The 20,466-nt window shown below is 51.1% G+C and overlaps 1 protein-coding gene across 1 annotated transcript in view; it reads left to right on the top strand.

The window, feature by feature from the left end:
• Positions 1–483: 483 nt before the first annotated feature.
• The window catches only part of LOC144175549 (2-Hydroxyacid oxidase 1-like), a 98,514-nt gene continuing 78,531 nt past the window's right edge, over positions 484–20,466 (top strand). The window contains exon 1 of the mRNA XM_077704620.1: positions 484–632. The gene's annotated coding sequence lies outside the window, so the exon portion shown is untranslated. The remainder of the gene's footprint in view (positions 633–20,466) is intronic.

The raw sequence follows: 20,466 nt of genomic DNA, 5'->3' as shown, positions 1-20,466 counted from the left end.
AAAGCGCACCCAAACAAACCTCATGATGTGTTTCACAAGTAAAATGCATTGTGCACGTCACTGAATTTCTCCACCGTTCGCACTGAACTGTCCAGACAGCGCGTGGCTACTTGGCACTTGTATCAGCTGATTCATTGATTATAAGGTTTCGAACGCGTCGACAAAACGCAGGCGCTGAGGCGCGCTGTAGCGGAGTGCTCCGGATTAATTTGACCAGCTCGGGATCTTTGCGTACGCTGAAACCTCGAACACACGGGCGTTTTCGTTTTCCGCCACGTTAGGAAAGTAAGCGACGGCCGCCTATTTAGGTAGAAGGGTATTTACGTGCCATCCACCTGCGACAGTCAAACAAATGAGCGATTACGGTTTTATCGAAAGCTGTCCCGATACTTTGGCAGCCCTTGCTGGCTGTAACAAGCGGAAACAGCTCGACGTTCTCGCTTACATACCATGCAGCTGCTTCACTCGGGGACTGCCTGCAAGCTGCACGTTTTTGCAGAGGAACATGTACTAGTGTGCGCTGCGGTTATATCTGGGCTTAACGGCCACCTGGCAAGAACTTCACGATAGCAGTACCGGATTTCCCGTCGGGTGAATAGAGACCGAGTACAAGCATACTGCGGCAACTCCCTGTGAGTCTTATGCTATATTTTACAATTCAGGTTGAACACCCCGCGTGCGTCGCCATAAACGACGAAGTGAAGGTCATTACAAAGACGAATCGGTTACTGTGCACTATAAAGCAGCTGCTCTCTCACTACCAAAAGAAACTGAACGTTCTTGTCATAACGTCCTTTTGGCACATACATGGCTGAGTCTGAATGACGCTAGAATGAGGTGACAGTAAAACAGGCTCAGCCGTGCTAGTCGATAAATGTGCACCATGAAATAGATGCACACACAGAAAGGACATCAGGCCAAATTAGACGCAGCAGCGCTGCTATGCTCGCGTGTGCGGCCTTGTCGTCGTAGAAATCTTTTTTGTGGTGATGTCGAAGGAGGAGGAATAACCTTTATTGCAGTATGCAATTTAGGTGCGGGTAGTGACCATTGGGCGCAGCCCAGCGGTGACTTCTGCCGAACGTTCCACCACGGCTTTCTGGACCCCGGAGACAGAGCCGCCCAACGCCGCCACCTATTGATCAACAGTGGGTATTAGGGCTAAGGGGTTTCGAGGGCACGCCCACATAGTGTCGCAGATGGGGTTGACATCTCCTCATTACGGGCATAGGGGTGATGTGTAGTGATCGTGGTATATGCGATGAAGGTATGAGCGGCGCAGAAGGGTATTAGTTTGAATGAGCCGCCACAATCGTTCTTCCTTTGTAGAAAGTGAGCAGAGGGCTGGGGGTATTTCTGGGGGAGGAGGCGGTAGTGTGCAGTGATAGCCGCCTACGTAATAAGGCCATCTCGATTGGATCGCGGGTCTTCTGTGCGGGCTGCCTCCTTACCCCCTAAGCCGGTGTGCGCAGGTGTCCACACGACCTCCACGGGTGTTTTTTCAGGTATTGCGCAGACTTTTGACAGCTTTGGCTGATATGCGCCCTCGGGCAAAGTTCTGTATAGCAGATTGAGAATCCGACAAAATGACTTTTGCGGTAGGGCTCTGAGAAAGGGCTAGCGCTATTGCCGCCTTTTCCGCCTCAGTTGGTAAGTGGTTGCAGATGGTGAGAGATGTGAGTGGGTGCGACCGCCAAGTCATAGACTGTGCAATTTCGGTAGCTAGCGGCATCCACACAGTAGGTTGTCGATATAATGGGGTATTTTTTCTGCCAGGTAATGAGCGCGTTCTTCCCTACGAGCGACGTGGTTTGTGAGATGACTGTTGCGGTGCCTCGAGATAGTGTCTCGATAGTGCCGATGGTTAGGATACTGTCTCGAAAGGCAGGGGGAACCGGGTGGGCAGAATTAGGGAAGATGGGAATGCGGTTGTGTAATCGGCGGAGAATTGTTAGTCCCGCAAGAGATGATGCTAGCCGGGAGTGCTGATTGATTAGATAAGCATCAATAAGTTCATCAGCAGTACTTTGGGTACCAAGTTAACCTAGTTTGGCCGTGGGAGCGCTGTGAGGTACCCGCAAGGTGACTCGGTAGACTTTACGCAACATGCGGTTTACTTTGACACGTTTGGCACGGGTGGAATAGAGGTTCGAGAGAGATAACGGGAGGTGACTTATAATGAAACCTAGAATAAAGCGTTGGTGTTTTACCTCCTAGAACCCCTGATCCCGGCGAGCGATGAGTCGGACAAGGCAAATGGCTTGAGGGATTTGGGTGTTTAGTTGAGTGAGGTATTGGGAGTTCACGTGATTTTGTTGTATTGAGCGCCCCAGTACCTTTATCCATGGCATCGAAGGAGGTTTGCTCTGGCCGACATTTGTAGGGATGGTGGTAGGGCTGGGAGGTCGAATTAGTAGCTCTGATTTCACTGTGGAACAAGTGAGCACTGCTTTAGTCACGGCAGCGACGACCATGTTGGCACTGGTTTGAAGTGTTTCTTGAATCTGGACATCGCTTCCTCCAGAAGTACAAGTGGTAAGGTCGTCCGCGTAGAAACAGGTACGGTATTTTAGAAAGGTGCTGTGGGAGTCGAAGGAGGGCTATGTTTAAGAGCAAGGGTGACAAGACTGCTCCTTGAGGTATTCCTATGGATGACATTTTTATTGGTGAGGAGGCGACATCTTCCAGGTGAAGCTCGGCGGTATGTTTGGTTAAAAAGGAACTGAGGTAATAATAGTTCCGATTGTCCACTTTCAGTGTTTTAAAGTTGCTCAGGATTGCTTCATGAAAGGCCTAATAGAACGCTTTTTGAAGATCAAGAGGTAGGCTAGTATGGCGCCTGTACTCTGATGTCACGGATGTGCTCAAGAGGTTTGCCTACGCAGGAAGTGAGACATATAGGTCGGAGGTGCTCTAGTGCGAGGATTTTGCCAGGTTTAGTAAGCAGGACATTTTAGCACGTTTCCATTCTGAAGGGAGAGTTTCGGTAATCCAGAACTGACTATAGTATTTGGTGAGAGTGGCTTTGCAGGTATCACCGAGGTGTCGTAGAAGTTTATTGGTTATGCCTTTCGGGCCGGGAGCTGTAATGGTCCGGATCTGGAGGAACGCCGCGCGGTTCTAAGCTTGTGTGATTTCTCGATGTATGTCAGGGGGGGGTCCAGAGTGGGGGGGCGCAAATAAATGTGACGCCCTGTGCGTTGTAAGTAGGTTGGAGGTAATGTGAGGGTTGGGTGATGGTGACGCGATATTTGTGGAGAAGCTGAGTGAGTCGCCATCGGGTTTGGGTTCGGAGGCAGCTAGGGTCTGGTAGGTGCCGAAGAAGGGACCAGGTACGTCGCATACCTACTTTCCCGCGTATCTCATGGCAGGGTTGTGCCCATTAGAATCGGGCGAGTCCAAGGGCGCGGGCCTCAATAGTTTTTTGTTGCACTAATCTGGCGCGGTGTCGGCGGTGGCGTGCACCAGCTCGCCACCTTCGTTTAATACTTCCATATGCTTCCCAGAGATGATGGAGGCGAGTGTCAACCACGTCGCTTAGGATTTTAGGTTCTAGGGGTTTGTCTTCAGATCGTTGAGCTCTTAGGAGTTCGGACATCCAAGTAATCAGAAAGCTGGCGTCGATGTTTGTCGGTTGCGGGATCTTTTCACTTACTGTGAGGAACTGGTGCCAGTTCGTAAGATACTGCTGACGCGGTTTCGATGCAAGCGAGTAGATGGGTTGGATGTCGAATGCAATGGTAAAGTGATCGCTGCCGAGTGAATGCCGTGTGCTGCGCAAGCGTAAGAAATGGATGTTGCAGGAGAGAGAGATAGAGAGATAAGGCATAGTATCCCATTGCACACTGTTTCCCAGGCGTGTGGGGGTGGTCTAGTCAGATTCAATAGTTAGGTGTTTGGTTTGGACAAGGTCCCACAGACGGCGGCCTTTGGTTGTGGTGCGGTGGTACCCCGATGCGAGATGGGGCGCGTTAAAGTAACCAAGGATTAGGAGGGGTTATGCAGTGGTGCTCGGATTGCATCAGTAAAGAGGGAGTTGAATTTGAGGGCTCTGGCTTTGGGGCTACTGTAAACATTCAGCACGTAGAGGCAAAGGGCTTGCCGGGCAAGAGTATTTCGAATAATAAAATCATGTGGTATGTCCATACCATCTATAGAGATGGACTCAACCGAGGTGTTAGATGCACGAGGGTAGCAGTGAATGGGTTGTTAGGGGATTGTACGACTTAATAGCCCTTCAGTTTTAATTTGAGCCCTAGTTCTGGAAGCGCAATGATAGTGGGACTCGAGTCGTGAGTGGATATGTGCATTTGCAGGTTATGGCGTTTTTACACAAGCCTCTGCAGTTCCACTGCAGAACTAAAATATTAAGTTTAGATTTGCTCATTGTCAGAATTAGAAAGGGGATAAGAACTTCCTGTGCAGTCGGGGCTAGGTTAGTTTGTTGTGAGATCCCGCATGCAAGACTATTTCTCGGCGAATGTCTGTGATAGCAGCTTCTAAGGCTTTCTGGGTTCTTGGTAGGATATCGTGCAACCGAAGATATTTCTGGATTTTATTAGCTAAACCTGTTCAATTGAGGCGAGGCAGTCATCCCTTGTGTTATCGATGTGAGTTTGGAGGTTTTCTGGTGAGCGGGATTTGCGTTTGGGGGGGAAGGGCTTGGGATGTTTTAAGCTCCATGTCGGTGTCGGAATGCGTGGGGAGTGCGGAAGGTGCGCTCGTACTGGGTGTGCGAGAGTGTGGTGGAGAGCGAGGTTTTCCTGCTTGAGGCGGACATTTCCTTAGTGTAGCAATGCAATCTCGGCGCGTATGGCCTGTAGTTCTTGAAGCAGGTGTGAGGAATAGTGAGGTGCATTTGGAGGAGGGGGATTGTTGGGAGGCAGACGTGTTAGTCTCACCAATATATTTTGAGGGTCTTGTTCTGTTTGTGGTGGGCCTGCCGTTGGGCGTTGCAGCCGCATTGCGTACGTTGTTCATCAGGGCAGAAGAGTATGAACTTTGTTGTAACGATGAGTTAGTCGACTTTCCAGTTGGCTGCTGCTTCTACTGCTTGGCTGCAGCTTCTACTGTGCCCCTAAAAACTTCCCTCGGTCATTCGGGCTCCAGGCGTGGCACTCAGGGTGGTCGGCGCGGGTTCCGCGGTCGAGGCCAGAAAAATCGGCGGGTTGGTCATTCGTAGTCTTGGCTGATTTCCCTTGCTTTGAGCCCACCTGAGCATACGAGGGGGGTCGCTTGCGGGGTTGTAAGCACGTGGACAGTCCGATGAGCCCGTGAGATGCGAGCGTTCGCACACTATGAACCGTGGAGTGCCGGTGTAGTTCTCAGTGGGTTTCGGGATGCCACAACTGGAGCAGCTCGAGGGTAATTTGATGTTCGGGCAACACATCTTGCCAGTGCCCAGCTTGCTATCATGCTGTGCATGCTTCCGTCCTGTGGCGGAAGGGCTCGCACCGGTACGTCACAGCCCTATATCGCTCCCAGAAAGGAACTCGGTGGCCGTCGATCAACATTTGAACTATGTTAAAGGTGTTGAGATGTCTAACGTCAAGAATTGGTAAGCCCGGGTTATAATTTAAAATACTGTTCAGAATTGTTCGGGGGTGTCGCACTCTGGAACATTGGAGATAATTCCATCGGCGGTATTAGCTGCTGCGGACACGTACGCGGCTATTTCGTATTGTTGACCGCGAAGCCCGAGGAACCTAATTCCAGCGTACCAGGGTGGCACGGTCTTTGACGGTGTGCCAATAAGAAGGTAATGACACACAGAGAGTACCTCAATTTGATATTCACGATTCAGCGCAATATTATCACGAAGCCAAGGACGACGCAGCTGTTTTGGAAAAGAAACAAGTTTATTGGAGCGAGCTCGGGCTCCCCTAACAACTCAAAAGAATACAAAGGCGGCGAACCAGCGGTCAACAAAGTGACGTGCGTCGGCGAGCGTCGCAGAATCGAATACCCAGCTTCTGCTGTGCAGGCTTTTTATCTTTTTGGCCCGCGTGGTTCTCGAACTGTCGATTCGCATCGAGAACATTGTAGATCCAAGATTATTCTGGGTTGTTCACGTTATATCGGAATGCTCTCCCTATCGGAACAGATAACACATGCCACACAGAAAGAAAGAATGAACCACGCGCTTCCCTTGGCACAGAGATAAGACAGACCGGCGCAGCCGGGCGGTAAAAGCAAAACACAAATAAACAAACCAAATGCATTTTTCGCGGCATTACCCCCCTCTAAGAGTGCAATGACCCGATGCTAACATGAGCGACAGTCCGAAAATAAAAATAAAAGTTTTTCATCGTCCGTAGAAAGGTTTTAAGCGACCCACGTGGACGACTTCGGGCCGAGTACATCGTCGTGATGTGCCGGAGTGACCGTCGGTGATCACTTCGTAGTTACGTTGGCCAACAGGTCATAGAATCTGGTATCCAAACCCACATACGATCCCCAGGATGGTACTCGGCGTCTCGGCGACTGAAATTGTAGCGTGTGGCATCCACCAGCTGCTGGTCCGTTATACGAACTCTAGCGAGCTGGCGGGCCTCCTCCGCACGTTGAAGATATCCTTGGACGTCAGCGTTGAGGTCGTTGTCTTCTACGTGCGGAAGCATGGCGTCGAGCATCGTAGTCGGCCGTCTTCCGTAGAAAAGCTCGAAAGGTGTCATCTGCGTAGTTTGCTGGGTCGCTGTGTTGTACGCAAACGTGACATACGGGAGGACATCGTCCCAGGTCTTTTGTTCAACTTTGACGTACATAGACAGCATATCCGTGATCGTCCTGTTCAGACGTTCCGTAAGTCCGTTCGTTTGGAGATGGTACGCCGTCGTTCTTCTGTGATCCGTGTTGCGGTAGTGTAAGATTTCTTGCATAAGCTCCGCAGTGAAGGCCGTTCCGCGTTCCGTGATTATGACTTCAGGGGCTCCATGTCGCAGCACAACTTCGTTACTAAAGAACTTGGCGAATTCTTGCGCAGTTTCCCACGGAAGAGCGGCGGTCTCTGCGTAGCGCGTCATGTAGTCTGTCGCTACGACAGTCCACTTGTTCTCGGATCGTAACGTAGGGAACGGCCCGAGAAAGTCTATTCCAATCTGTGGAAAGGGCCTCGAATGGAAGGCGATCGGCTGCAGAAGTCCGGCGGGTCTCGTCGGTGGCGTTTTTCGTTGGTGACAATCACAGCCGCTCCGGACGTAGTGGGTGACGTCGGATGTAAAGCGGGGCCAGTAGTACTTCGCCTTGATTTTTCCAATTGTGCGGGCTGTGCCGTGTTACGAATCGGCCAACGCCGCTGTATTTTCGCGCATCAGCCACCACGTGCGAAGCCACCACGTGCGCCCCAGCCGTCAGGCGCCCGCGTGTCGGTGAGTCACGCCTCGACATGCCCGGCTCAGACGCTTCGCTATCGGCGCGATCAACATTCCGTGGCACGCCCAGGCATTCTTCACGGACGTGCGCCCCACAGCCGTCAGGTGCCAGCACGTCGGTGAGTCACGCCTCGACATGCCCAGCCCAGTCGCCTCGCTTTCAACGCGCTTCAAACTTCGACGGTTGCTGGCCGGCCGAGGCATGTCTCAGCATGTTTGAAGGACACTCTCTCCCCTCTCTCGGACTCCACGTGCAACGAGGCCATCGATGACTCACGAACTGTGGAAAGAGCGTTGTGCGTGTCTGTGACGTTCGTGGCGTGTTGCTACTTTTTTGTTCGCGTTTGACCGTTGCTGCTTTTGGGTATCAATAGAAGCAGACCAAGCGCTGAAATTCATTCCTGTCTGAGCAGCGAATCCATGCGGTCGCTCTGCTCGAGTCCTGTATTGTAACCTCGCCTGTCGGGGCATTGTTTTTTTCTGGCTTCGGCTCACCTCTCGCAATGAAGTAAACAGTTACGTTAGCCTACTGCTTCTGGACTTCTTCACGGCTGCAATAGCGGCTGGGCGCTCGCATCATACACGCTACCACTCGTATGTCAGAGGCCACGGAGATCGGATTGGGTGCCCCCGCCCGGTCGCAACAACTGGTGTCAGCGTTGGGATGACACGGTTGCAACAACTGGTGGCAGCGGTGGGATGACACGGTTGCAACACTGGTGGCAGAGTTGGGATGAAACAAAAGAGCAGGCATTCGCCGACCTGAAAAACGCTCTAACTAGCTACCCTGTGCTGAACTCGTCAGACTACTAAGAGCCCTTCGTGGTCCAGTGTGATGCTAGTGACCGTGGGATGGGGGTTGTGTTGTGTCAGAAAGCTGACGACAATGAGGAACACCTAGTCTTGTACGCAAGTCGTAAGCTGACGATTCGTGAAGAAGCGTACAGCGCCTCCGAAAAGGAGTGTGCGTGTCTCATCTGGGTGGTGCAAAAACTGGCCTGTTACCTCGCCGGCTCGAAGTTTATAGTAGAGACCGACCACTGCTCTCTCACGTGGCTGCACACGATGTCCTCCAACAACGGTCGCCTCCTACGCTGGAGTCTGGCTCTGCAGCAGTATACGTTTGAAGTGCGGTACAAAAAGGGGAAATTGAATGGCAATGCTGATGGCTTAAGTCGGAGTTCTTAAGGCAAGAAATGGCCTATAGACGCGTGACTTTCTCAATATCTTTGTGTTTCCTGAAGTAGGTTTCACCCTTTACGATTACGCTTTTTTGTGTGGGGGACATTTCCAATCACGCGAAATGTAACCTTTCAAGTTTGTGCTTGTCTAAAGTACTGCTGGGCTAAAATATAACTAGTGTAGTTAGTTATTAGCGTATTTCATCGCAACTAAAAGCCTGGTAGATCTTCAGTGTGGATTTGTCTTCGCACTTGCCGGCGATGCGGTTGTGTCTTCCTGTGCTGTTCTGTTGCTTGCCTGACCAAACCAGAGACGTTCTTGGGGAGCCACTACTCGTCCAGCGGTCGGCCCTGTGAAGCTCCAGCAAGGTCGTACAGCCCAGGCCTGGAGTCGAGCGTCTGCTGAGCACTTCACTTCGAAAGCATCCCTCCGGACAACGGTTGAAGACCCTTATCCATCGGGATCTCGGACCCCCGGCGGAGAAGCTGTTACGAATCGGCCAACGCTGCCGTATTTCCCCGCATCAGCCACCACCTGCGAAGCCACCACGTGCGCCACAGACGTCAGGCTCCCGCGTGTCGGTGAGTCACGCCTCGACATGCCCGTCTCAGACGCTTCGTTATCGGCGCGATCAACATTCGGCGGCACGCCCAGGCATTCTTCACGGACGTGCGCCCCACAGCCGTCAGGTGCCATCACGTCGGTGAGTAACGCATCGACATGCCCAGCCCAGTCGCCTCGCTTTCAACGCGCTTCAAACTTCGACGGTTGCCGGCCCGGTGAGGCATGTCTCAGCATGTTTGAAGGACACTCTCTCCCCTCTCTCGGACTCCACGTGTAACGAGGCCATTGATGACTCCCAAACTGTGGAAACAGCGTTGTGTGTGTCTGTGACGTTCGTGGCGTGTTGCTACTTGTTCGCGTTTGACCGTTGCTGATTTTGGGTATAAATACAAGCAGCCCAAGTGCTGAAATTCATTCCTGTCTGAGCAGCCAATCCATGCGGTCGCTCTGCTCGAGTCCTGTATTGTAACCTCGCCCGTCGGGGCATTGTTTTTTCTGGCTTCGGCTCACCTCTCGCTATGAAGTAAACAGTTACGTTAGCCTACTGCTTCTGGACTTCTTCACGGCTGCAACAGCTGCTGGGCGCTCGCATCATACACGCTACCACTCGTATGTCAGAGGCCATGGAGATCGAATCGGGTGCCCCCGCCCGGTCGCAACAACTGGTGTCAGCGCTGGGATGACACGGTTGCAACAGCTGAGATGTCCGGAAGACGAGTCGTCGTGCCACGCTTCCAAAATTTCGTCACGAAGGTCCGCGGGGATGACAAGAAGGTAATTCGTTCTCGTTCCGGGGCTGAAATTCATCTTCACGAGGATGGAGTTTCTCAGGCTGAATGCTGGTAAGCTGCGTTTGAAATACTAGGTACGGCGACGTTGCATCCCTCGAGGGAGTCGATTATGACGCGTAAGTCGGGTTCCGCAGGCTGCTGGGTGGCGAGGTCGCTCTCCGTCACGATTCCGAAGAACGTGCTGTCTTCATCAGAGTGTTGTGCTGGTGGGTCGACGGGGCCGCGGGACAGGCAGTGGGCGTCAGGGTGTTTCCTGCCGGATTTATAGATGACTGTAACGTCGAACTCCTGCAGACGCAAGCTCCACCGCCTAAGACGGCCAGAGGGGTCCTTCAAATTTGCTAAGCCAACACAGCCCGTGGTGGTCTGTCACAAACTTGAATGGTCTTCCATACACGAATGGGCGAAATTTTGAAATCACCCATGTAATTGCCAGGCACACTTTCCCAGAGGCAGAGTAGTTTTTCTCCTCCTTCGACAGACCACGGCTGGCATAGGCGATTACCTTTTCGCACCCGCTTTGTTTTTGGACGAGGACGGCACCCAAGCCTATATCACTGGCGTCCGTGTGTATTTCCGTTTCGGCGTTTTCGTCGAAATGAGCGACCACGGGTAGGCTTTGCATGCGTTTTTGCAGCTCGCAGAATGCTTTTTCTTGGTCGTTTTGCCAGCTGAAAGGGGTGCTATCTTGCGTCAAGCGCGTTAGTGGTTCTGCAATGCGTGTGAAGTTTGCGACGCAGGGCCGGTAGTATGCGCACAGTCCGAGATATCTTCGCACGCCCTTCTTGTCTTTCGCCATTGGGAAGTTTGCAACGGCTGAAGTTTTTGCTGGGTCAGGTAGGACTCCCGCAGCATTGACGACGTGGCCCAAGAACTTTAGTTCCTCGTACGCGAAACGGCACATTTCAGGCTTCAGCGTTAACTCCGACGTCGAATGGCCTTGAGTACAGACTCCAACCTTGCGAGGTGTTCGTCGAAAGTCTGGGCGAATACGACAATGTCGTCGAGGTATACGTGGCAAGTGTGCCACTTCAGGCCAGCAAGCACAGTTTCCATGACTATTGGAAACGTTGCTGGCGCCGTTTGCAGCCCCAAAGGCATCACCTTGAACTCGTATAGGCCATCCGGGGTTATAAATGCAGTCTTCTCTCGGTCTCTGTCGTCCACTTCAATTTGCCAGTAGCCGGTCTTCAGAGCCATCGATCAGGAGTACTTCGCATGGCAGAGGTGGTCGAGGACATCGTCGATTCGTGGCAGGGGGTACACGTCCTTTTTGGTGATTTTGTTAAGTCGCCGGAAGTCAACGCAGAACCTTGATGTGGTGTCTTTTTTCTTCACTAGTACGGCCGGCGCAGCCCACGCACTTTTTGGTGGCTGTATTATTTTGTCACTGAGCATGTCGCCGACTTGAGTCCGGATGGCTTCCCGCTCGTGTGAAGAGACGCGGTACGGTGACTGTAGGGTAGGTCGGGCTCCATCTTCGCTTATAATTCGGTGCTTCGCTAGTGGTGTCTGACGTAATTTTTAGTTTGCCGGAAAACACTCGCTATCCGGTAATCTGTCCGGGAAGCAAATCCGGTAATCTGTCCCGAATTTTTTGCGGCAGCGTCGGGTTCACGTCTAAAGGTTGCGGCGGCTTGGAAGCATCTGCGCGTGCACATTCAAAGTTAGCGACTGCGATCACTTGACTTGCTTGTTGTGTTTCTTCGAGGAACGCAATTGCAGCGCCCTTGTTTATATCCTGGTACTCCTCAGTGAAATTACTGAACAAAACATGGGATTTGCATTGCTTGAAGCGTACAATGCCTCTTGCGACGGAGACACCGCGGTTGAGAAGCAACCTTTGGTCACCCTCTACGATAGCGTCGACCTCAGGAGCAGCATCTTCACCGTAGACGGCGATCATCAAGCTTGCGCGGGGTGGCAGGGTGACGTGATCGTCGGCGATCCTTACAGCAGCACGGTGATCAGGGTTCAGTGGCGGCGTCATGAAGTGATCAGAGGAAAAAGTTATCGACTTGGTCTGCAGATCAATTATTGCGCAGTTGTCCGTCACAAAGTCCATTCCGAGAATTACGTCGCGGGAGCAGTTAGGCTAAATGACCATCGCCGCAGAGTGCGTTGTGCCGTCTATGGTGACGCGGGATGTGCACGTTCCACTTGGCGTTACGAGATGGCCTCCTGCTGTGCGTATATGCGGACCGTCCCATCTTGTGCTAACTTTCTTCAGCTTAGACGCGAATGAACCGCTCATCAACGAGTAGTCGGCTCCCGTGTCGATGAGGGCGACTACGACAAAGCCATCGATGGACAACTGGACGTCGGACGCTGCCTTCCTCGAGTTCCGGGTGGGTTGGGGCGTCGCATCTCGGCTTGTGCGTGTTGACGGTCGGGTATTTTGCGTCGTCGTTGTCGTCCTCTCAGCGGCAGGTTCGGTCATGTCAAGTACGCGTCGCGCCGTGTGGTTGTCGTCGTGTTCAGGAGTCACGTCAGGGTTAGGCCGGGTCGTCGGGATGAGGGCATGTCGTAAGTTACAGTCTTCGGCGAATCGTTGCGTCGTTGGAGGGTTTTCGTTTTTCCGCCGTTGTGCAACTTCACCTCCAGAAGTTGCCGCCTTTAGTTTCCCCCGCGTGGGCTGGGGGACCCTCCACGTGCGAAGTCAGCACTGCTACGGCAGTCCGGTGACCGGTACGGGGAGGTCGACGGCGAACGGTTGAAACGGGCTGGTCCACGGCTGGTGTTGGACAGGTATTCTTCAATGTCAGATGGGCGCTGGCCGGGTTGGGCGCGTGGTGCGTCGACGGAGAAACCACGAAGACCAAATCTCTTGTATGGCAGCTACCGTAGATGTGGTCGGCCACTGCGCAGCGGTAGCACAGAAGACGATTATCCGGTGTTCGCCATACGTCAGTCATCCTCAGTATCTGGTTTCGTACTGCAGGGGGTCGGGCGGGCGACAGTGGGCGGTGGCAGGGCGGGGCCTCTTGACGACGTGTTGAATCGTGGCAGGGTCCATGAACAGCCGCGGAGTAGGTCATCGCTTGAGGTTCGCGGGGTGCTTCCGACGGCGTAGAAGTTCCCAGTGCGTTTTGGAATTCTCGGATTGCGTCGGTCAGGGAAGTCACTTGAGGTTGCGGGGTCGTTGAAAAAAGCTTCTGAAGCTCCTCCCTGACCACTGCTCGGATAGTCTCGCGCAATGTATCGGAGCTTCCAGTTGCGGCAACGATGGTCTCCGAGAACAGCGCGTTGACAGGGCGGTCGTACTGCCTCGTTCTAATTTCTAGCGTCTTCTCCATCGCGGCAGCCTCAGACGCGAATTCGGCCACCGTTTTACGGGGGTTGCGGACAAGGTAAGCAAAGAGTTCTTGCTTTACTCTTCGCATTAGAAACCTTAGTTTCTTTTCCTCTGTCATTTCTGGGTCCGCACGCCGGAAACGTACTTTCATTTCGTCGACGATCATGACTCCTTCGTTGGGGTGCTGCGTTCGAGTTTCAAGCAAAAGCTCTGTGCGTTCTTTTCTGACCACGGTAGTAAAGGTCGTAGTGAACTCGCATTTGAACTAAGCCCAGTTTGTCAAAAAGCTCTCGTGGTTCTCGAACGAAGTGCGAGCCGAACCTTCCAAGTAACAGAAAACATGCCGGAACGTTTCTAGGTCGTCCCAGCTGTTGAACTTCCGGACGCCCTCCAGTTTCTTCAACCATTGATGTGGGTATTCTGCGGGGGCTCCTCGGAATGATGGCGGTCCCCGTGGCTGCTGCAGAACGACGGGAGGATTGGCTTGGTTGACCATAGTGCTGGTTGCGACGTCTTTCTTTTTCGCTTTCTCCGGTAGTAGACCGAACTCGGGTGGTAAATCTTGCAGGTGGAGGCTGGCTCTTGTTGGACTGGATTGGCGGCTTCCACAGGTTGTAGTGGGCATAAAGGGTGCGTACCCCGCCCCTCCGCCAGATATCACAAAACCAAGGACGACGCAGTTGTTTTGAAAACGAAACAAGTTTATTGGAGCGAACTTGTGCTCCCCTAACTCAAGAAAATACAGAGGCGGCGAAGCAGCGGTCAACAAAGTGACGTGCGTCGGCGAGCGTCGCAGAATCAAACACCCCGGCGTCTGCTCTGCAGGCTTTTTATCTTTTGGCACGCATGGTTCTCGAACCATCGATTCGCATTGAGAACATTGTAGATCCAAGAAGATTATTCCGGGCTGTTCACGTTAGATCGGAATGCTCTCCCTATCAGAACAGATAACACATGCCGCATAGAAAGACAGAATGGAACACGCGCTTCCATTGGCACAGAGATAACACAGACGGGCGCATCCGGGCGGTAAATGCAAAACACAAATAAACAACCCTAATGCATGGTTCGCGGCAATATAAAAGGCGTGTTAAATAAAGATTTCTATGTTGCATTGTTTCCTTTGGTCTTGCCTTTCTTCATTCCGTATTTTGTGTAGTATTGTAAACCATACCATTTATGCCATGCGCTCATGTGTTTGTTTCTGCTTTTTATGAATTGATAATTTGTAAGTCCACTCCTACAATAGCCCTAAGAAGGGCTGCAGTATGTATAAATAAATAAACACTTGGAAGACACATTCTTATAGCCGAATTGTAAATACGTTGCATCACGTTTTATATATATATAGTTTGACCATCCACCATGGTTCGTGTCATCTGTCCTGCCACCACGTTACATCAATAGGTACAGTTTAACAACAAACAAAAGGAGTGAATAGTGGCACGTAACGCCATCGCAATTCCCTACCGGCGACGATGAAACGTGTCGTGCAGATGCTTTGCTCGAGAAACCACCAAGATCACGAATTACCGGCCCGCCGAGGCCAGAAGAGGCATTCAAAGCTCTTGGAGGGACGCCGAAGAACTGGGCTACGAGTCGTCGCTGGCTTCAGGTCAGGTAGTAGTTAGTCAGGTCGGCTGGTATCGGCGGGTCATAGGCAGGGGACACAAGGTTGGCGAATTGTAACGTTCATGCCTCACCGTGGCTAGGGCGGGCTGACACGTTTCGTGGGCTTAAGGAGATCACATCAAGAGCTGGCGCGGGGTAGAGCTGGGGAACCAGGATGAGGATCAACAGTGCAATTTCAATCAAAGCATTTTAAATGGCGGCAGGGTAGATGGCATGAACCATGGTTGATGAAGGTGCGATCTATTTACAAAGGATCCATTTACAATTCGCCCATGACAACTCGAGCCAAACCACCGTACCACCCGTCTTCATCGTCATCGGTAGAAAATTGTGATGCCGTTACTTGCATCCTCCCCTTTCTTTTCCCATGGTGCAATTAGAAATTGTCATGGCTGAATTTTAAAGAAATTGCAACTCTTTAAAAACAGATCCGTTTTGTACTCTTTAAGATAGACCGAGGTTGAACTGGCATAATAATTCTTTTCAAGGAGAGTGTAAAGGTACCTATTATAAGAGAGAGATGCGATGAAATACTGAGCCTCCAAAATTGTTTGCAGACTGTTTTCATGGGGAATTAATTAGGCTTAAACTAAGGAAGCAAGGGATACGGTTGAGTGAAGCATCTTCAGATTTGCGTACCGGGTAACCTTCAGTGAATCAGGTAAAAAATGGCGCGAAAGGCTCTTGGAGCCGCACTCAGAAAGCTAAGGGAATACAGATGAAAAATAAACAAAAATGTAAAACCTACGCGCACGAAGGATCCAATTTAGCGTAGAGCGGCATACAAATACCTACCTTAGGCAAGTTGCAAGGGTTGAAACTAGTTAAAGAAATACACAGAAGAATTATTATGCTTTAAAGGTAATGAACAAGCACGCCTAAATAATGAGGAATACCGACCCTCACCGTGTGCGAACAATGCGCATTGGCAGCGATTACGAAGGGGACAGAAACTTGCTTGGCGACCTCATTACTAGGCGTTTTAAAGAACCGCCACAGCAGCCCTGCGAGCAATAGAAAAGGTATTGAAGCAATGCTTAGGGGTGTGAAACTAGCATCCCATATCAAAGAACAAACTTAGGTAGTAGTAAACATCATAGCTCAAAATAACCGGAGAACGTTCGCTTTGCATGGCATCAAATCCGAAAACTGGCTGGCGCTGAACTATCATATTGTAACGAAGCCACAGACGACACAGTTGTCCTGAAGGAAAACACGTTTATTGGAGCGAACTTCTGCTTCCCTAACAACAATACACAGCCGGCGAAGCAGCAGTCAACAAAGTGACGTGTGCAGGCAAGCGTCTGTGAGTCGAATACCACGGCGTCTTCCGGCGCGAGTGTTTCTCAAACTGTCCATTGACATCCAGAACATTGCATATCAAAGAAGATTATTCGAGGCTGTTCAAGTTAGTTGTAAACGCTCTCCCTATCAAAGGAGAACGAGATAACACGCCCGGCATACAATTAAAGGATGGAACACGCGCTTCCCTTGGTACACAGATACCACAGCCGGCGCAACCGGGCGGTAAAAGCAAAACATAAACAACGAACCCAACGCATGGTGCATGGTTCGCGGCATTCCCCCCCTCTAAAAGTGCCTCGACCCGATGCTAAAATAAAGGAAAGTCCGAACAAACAACACAAATGTCTCTCATCTTGCGTGTAAGTTTTCGGGCGAACAACGTCGACGACGTCCGGCCGCGGGCATCGTCGGCATGTTGCCGAATCATCGTCGGGGATTACCTCGTAGGCAAGTTGGCCTACACGTCGTAGAATACAGTAGGGTTCGAAATACCGTCGCAGAACTTCTCACTAAGTCCGCGTCGTTGGATGGGAGCCCAAACCAACACAAGATTCCCAGGGTGGTACTCCGCATCTCGGCGTCGGAGGGTGTAGTGTCCGGCGTCCACCAGCTTCTGGTCCGTTGTACGAACTCGAGCCAGCTGGCGGGCCTCCTCCGCACGTTGAATATATCCTTGGACGTCGGGGTTGATGTCGTCATCTTCCACGCGGGGATACAGGGCGTCGAGGATCGCAGTCGGCCGTCTTCCGTAGACAAGCTCGAACGGTGTCATCTGCGTGGTTTCTTGTAATGCCGTGTTGTACGAAAACCTCACATACGGGAGCACTTCGCCCCATGTCGTATGTTCAACCTCAACGTACATGAACAGCATATCTGCAATCGTCTTGTTCAAACATTCCGTTAGTCGGTTCGGTTTGTGGGTGGTAAGCCGTCGTGCTTCGGTGATCCATCTTGCTGTAGCGTAAGATTCCTTGGATGAGCTATGCAGTAAAGGTTATTCCGTGGTCCGTGATTAGGACTTCAAGACATCCATGTTGCAACAAATTGGCTTATTAAGAGCTTTGCGAATTCTTGAGCAGTTACCCTCGGAAGAGCGGTGGTCTCTGCATAGCGCGTCATCTATTCTGTCGCTGTGCCAAACCGCTTGTTCTCGGATCGTGAACTATCAAACTGGCCCAAACAGTTCATTCCAATCTGTTGAAAGGGCCGCAATGCGACGGCGATCGGCTGCAGAAGTCCGGCGGGTCTCGTCGGCGGCGTTTTTCGTCGCTCGCAGTCACGGCAGCTCCGGACGTAGTGGGCACATCGGTTGTAATGGGGGGCCAGTAGTACTTCGCCTTTATTTTTCCAATAGTGCTTGCAGTGTCGAGATATCCGGATGACGGGTCGTCGTGGCTGGCTTCCAAAATTTTGTCACGAAGGTCTAGGGGTGCGACTAAAAGATAATTTGTTCTGGTTCCGCGGTTGAAATTTTTGTTCACGAAGACGGAGTTTTTTAGGCTGAATGCCGGTAAGTTGCGTTTGAAGGCCCTAGGCACGGCGAAGTTGCGTCCTTCGAGGTAGTTGATCATGACTCGTACCTCGGCGTCAGCACGCTGCTTGGTGGCTAGGTCGCTGCACTCAGTCACGACTCCGAAGAACCTGCGGTTTTTATCAGTCTTGAGGTGCTGGGTTGACTGGCGCCCGGGACAGACAGTTGGCATCGGAGGGTTTCGTGCCCGTTTTATAGACTACTAGCGGTAGTACCCAGTGGTGCCCGGGTGGGCCATTATATTAGGGACAGCAATTGGTATTTGTTAGTCGCCATATTAGGCTACTTCATTTGGAAGCGGTACACACTCGGGAGCGTCTGCCTACTGTCAGTACACAGGCTCCTACTGCAGGCGCGTCGTGGTAATGTGAAACGACTGGTACTCGTGTTTTACTCCAACTCTCGCAAAACAAATTGCACCAAGATGGCGCGTTTGAGCGAATGAGTCAGTGAGTGAAAAAAGTTTTATACAGCCGGCGAAGTGGGAGTGGTTCCCAATTTCAGAAAGCAATGTGATGAGTGGGCAGCCTTCGCTCTGGAGGAAGTATTGCCTGGACATCCAGATCGCTGTTAGTCACCAGGTTCTCCAACAGCTCAAGGTTCGGAAAAGTGGATGGAAGAAGGAGCTTGGTTTGCTTGCACTCCTTATATGATATGAGGAAGAGTGCCAGGTTGCAAACACAACTTGAATTCGGCAGGAGGTTGCGCTGGGAACACATGATGGAGGCCGTCTGGGTGAGGTGTATTCTTCCTCGTAGGAAGTGTTATCTCAGAAGATATGAACGATGATCGCCGGTACAGTTTTATCATAAGTAACACGGGCTCCCTACAGGAGGCGCGAGATTGCAGGAAGTCCCAGCAGATGTCGAGGGCTGACCTTTGCGCTTTTTACTGATACGTCTTCGCTTTTACATTTAGAATATATGACACCTGCTCCTACGGGAGACCCGTAGTTGCTGAAGGTGTCAACAGATGGCTACCGCTAAGCGAACGCGCGAAAATTCAACTGAATTTTACGTCCAGAAGAATGCAGATAAAAAAATTCGCTGGCATTCTTATCCGCATGTCAGGACAAAATCCTGAAAGTGGTTTTTTGGCAATTAAATGGGCAGCATTTTCAAGAAAAAACGAATGGGAGATATCAACTGGCTGGGTGGTTATTTACGAAAGTGTAAAAACACAGTCTTTTCCCGAAATCTCGCTTGCCTCTATTGGGAGGGTGTCTTTAAAAATCTTGTATAACGGTGTTGAGATACGTAAGTTGCCTATCCCAACGAAAATCAATTCGATATCTCAGATTGCGGGCGGCAAAAAAATTAATATCTGAAAAACTATTTTACCGCTTTTCACTCTCTCCATGGTGGAATTTTTAAAATTTAAGAAATATTGACCTACAAAACCGTAATCAGAATGTGCCCTTGCAATCTGTAGCCGTTTGAAAGAGCAGTTTGGCTAGACGTGTACATAACCTGTCAGGCCTTTTTGGCTCATCGGCCGTGTCATTTTTAAAAAAACAATTTGACCCTTTTAGCGGCGTCGCAGACCGAAATCCTTAAAAACAGTTCTGTGCATTTGTATGAGTAACATATTCTAGCAAAAAGCAGTTGGATTACTGAATCGGTGAAAGATTTATTTGAGAAACTTAGGAACACCGTTTTAGTTCCGGAATGCGGAATCAGCTCGCTGGTGTAGGTTAGGGTGAACTCCAAAAACTACTTTTTAGGTATTCTTAAGGGCTAGTTATACCAGCAAAAAGCGCGTCGATATGTGAATGGGTGAACGAGAAAATGACGAATTCGTGAAACCACAATTTCGCCCTTTTCTTCGGTTAGGAGGGCAATTTCTGAAAAACCCGCGTTAGTGAGCACCTACTCAATGACGCAAATAAACTCGTGAAATTTCAAGTCTCTAGGTCTAACAGTTTTGGCTGGCCGTTAATGAGTCAGTCAGTCAGTCAGTCACTCAGTCAGTCGGGCACTTCTTTTTGTAGGTATAGATTGTGACATCAAATTCTTGTAGGCGCAAGCTCGATCGCCCGAGACGGCCAGAGGGGTCCTTCAAATTGGCGAGCCAGCACAGCACGTGGTGGCCTGTCAAAAAATTTAACGGTCTACCATACACGTATGTGCGAAAGTTTGAAATGGCCCATATAATAGCGAGGCACTCTTTCTCGCCGACAGAGTAGTTTTTCTCCTCCCGTGACAGGCCACGGCTGGCATACGCGATTACCTTTTCGCCACCGCTTTGGTTTTGGACGAGGACGGCACCTAAGTCTATATCACTGGCGTCAGTGTGCATTTCTGTTTCGGCGTTTTCGTCGAAATGAGCCAGCACAGGCGGGCTTTGCAGGCGTTGTTGCAGCTCGCAAAATGCTTCCGCTTAGGCGCTTTCCCAGCTGAAAGGGGTGCTATCTTCCGTCAAGCGCGTGAGTGGTTGTGCGATGCCTGCGATGTTTGCGACGAAGCGCCGGTAGTAAGCGTACAGTCCGATAAACATTGGCATGACCTTCTTGTCTTTCGGACTTTGGAATTTCGCTGTGGCTGAAGTTTTCGCTGGGTCAGGGAGGACTCCCGCGGCGTTGAAGACGTGGCCCAAAACACTTGAGCTCCTTGTACGCGACGCGGCACTTTTCAGGGATTCAGCGTTAACCCCGACGTACAAATGGCCTCGAGTACAGACTACAACCTTGTAAGGTGTTCGTCGAAAGTCCGGGAGAATAACACAACGTCGTCGATATATACGAGGTAGGTGTGTCACTTTAGAACATCTAGCACAGTGTCCATGACTATTTGAAAC

Source organism: Haemaphysalis longicornis, unplaced genomic scaffold (genome assembly GCF_048455015.1).
Source record: "Haemaphysalis longicornis isolate Haplotype H1 unplaced genomic scaffold, Haemaphysalis longicornis Haplotype H1 scaffold_3, whole genome shotgun sequence".
NCBI classification, from domain to species: Eukaryota; Metazoa; Arthropoda; class Arachnida; order Ixodida; family Ixodidae; genus Haemaphysalis; species Haemaphysalis longicornis.
Note: the sequence above shows the minus strand (reverse complement) of the source record. Positions and strands in the feature narration are given on the sequence as shown.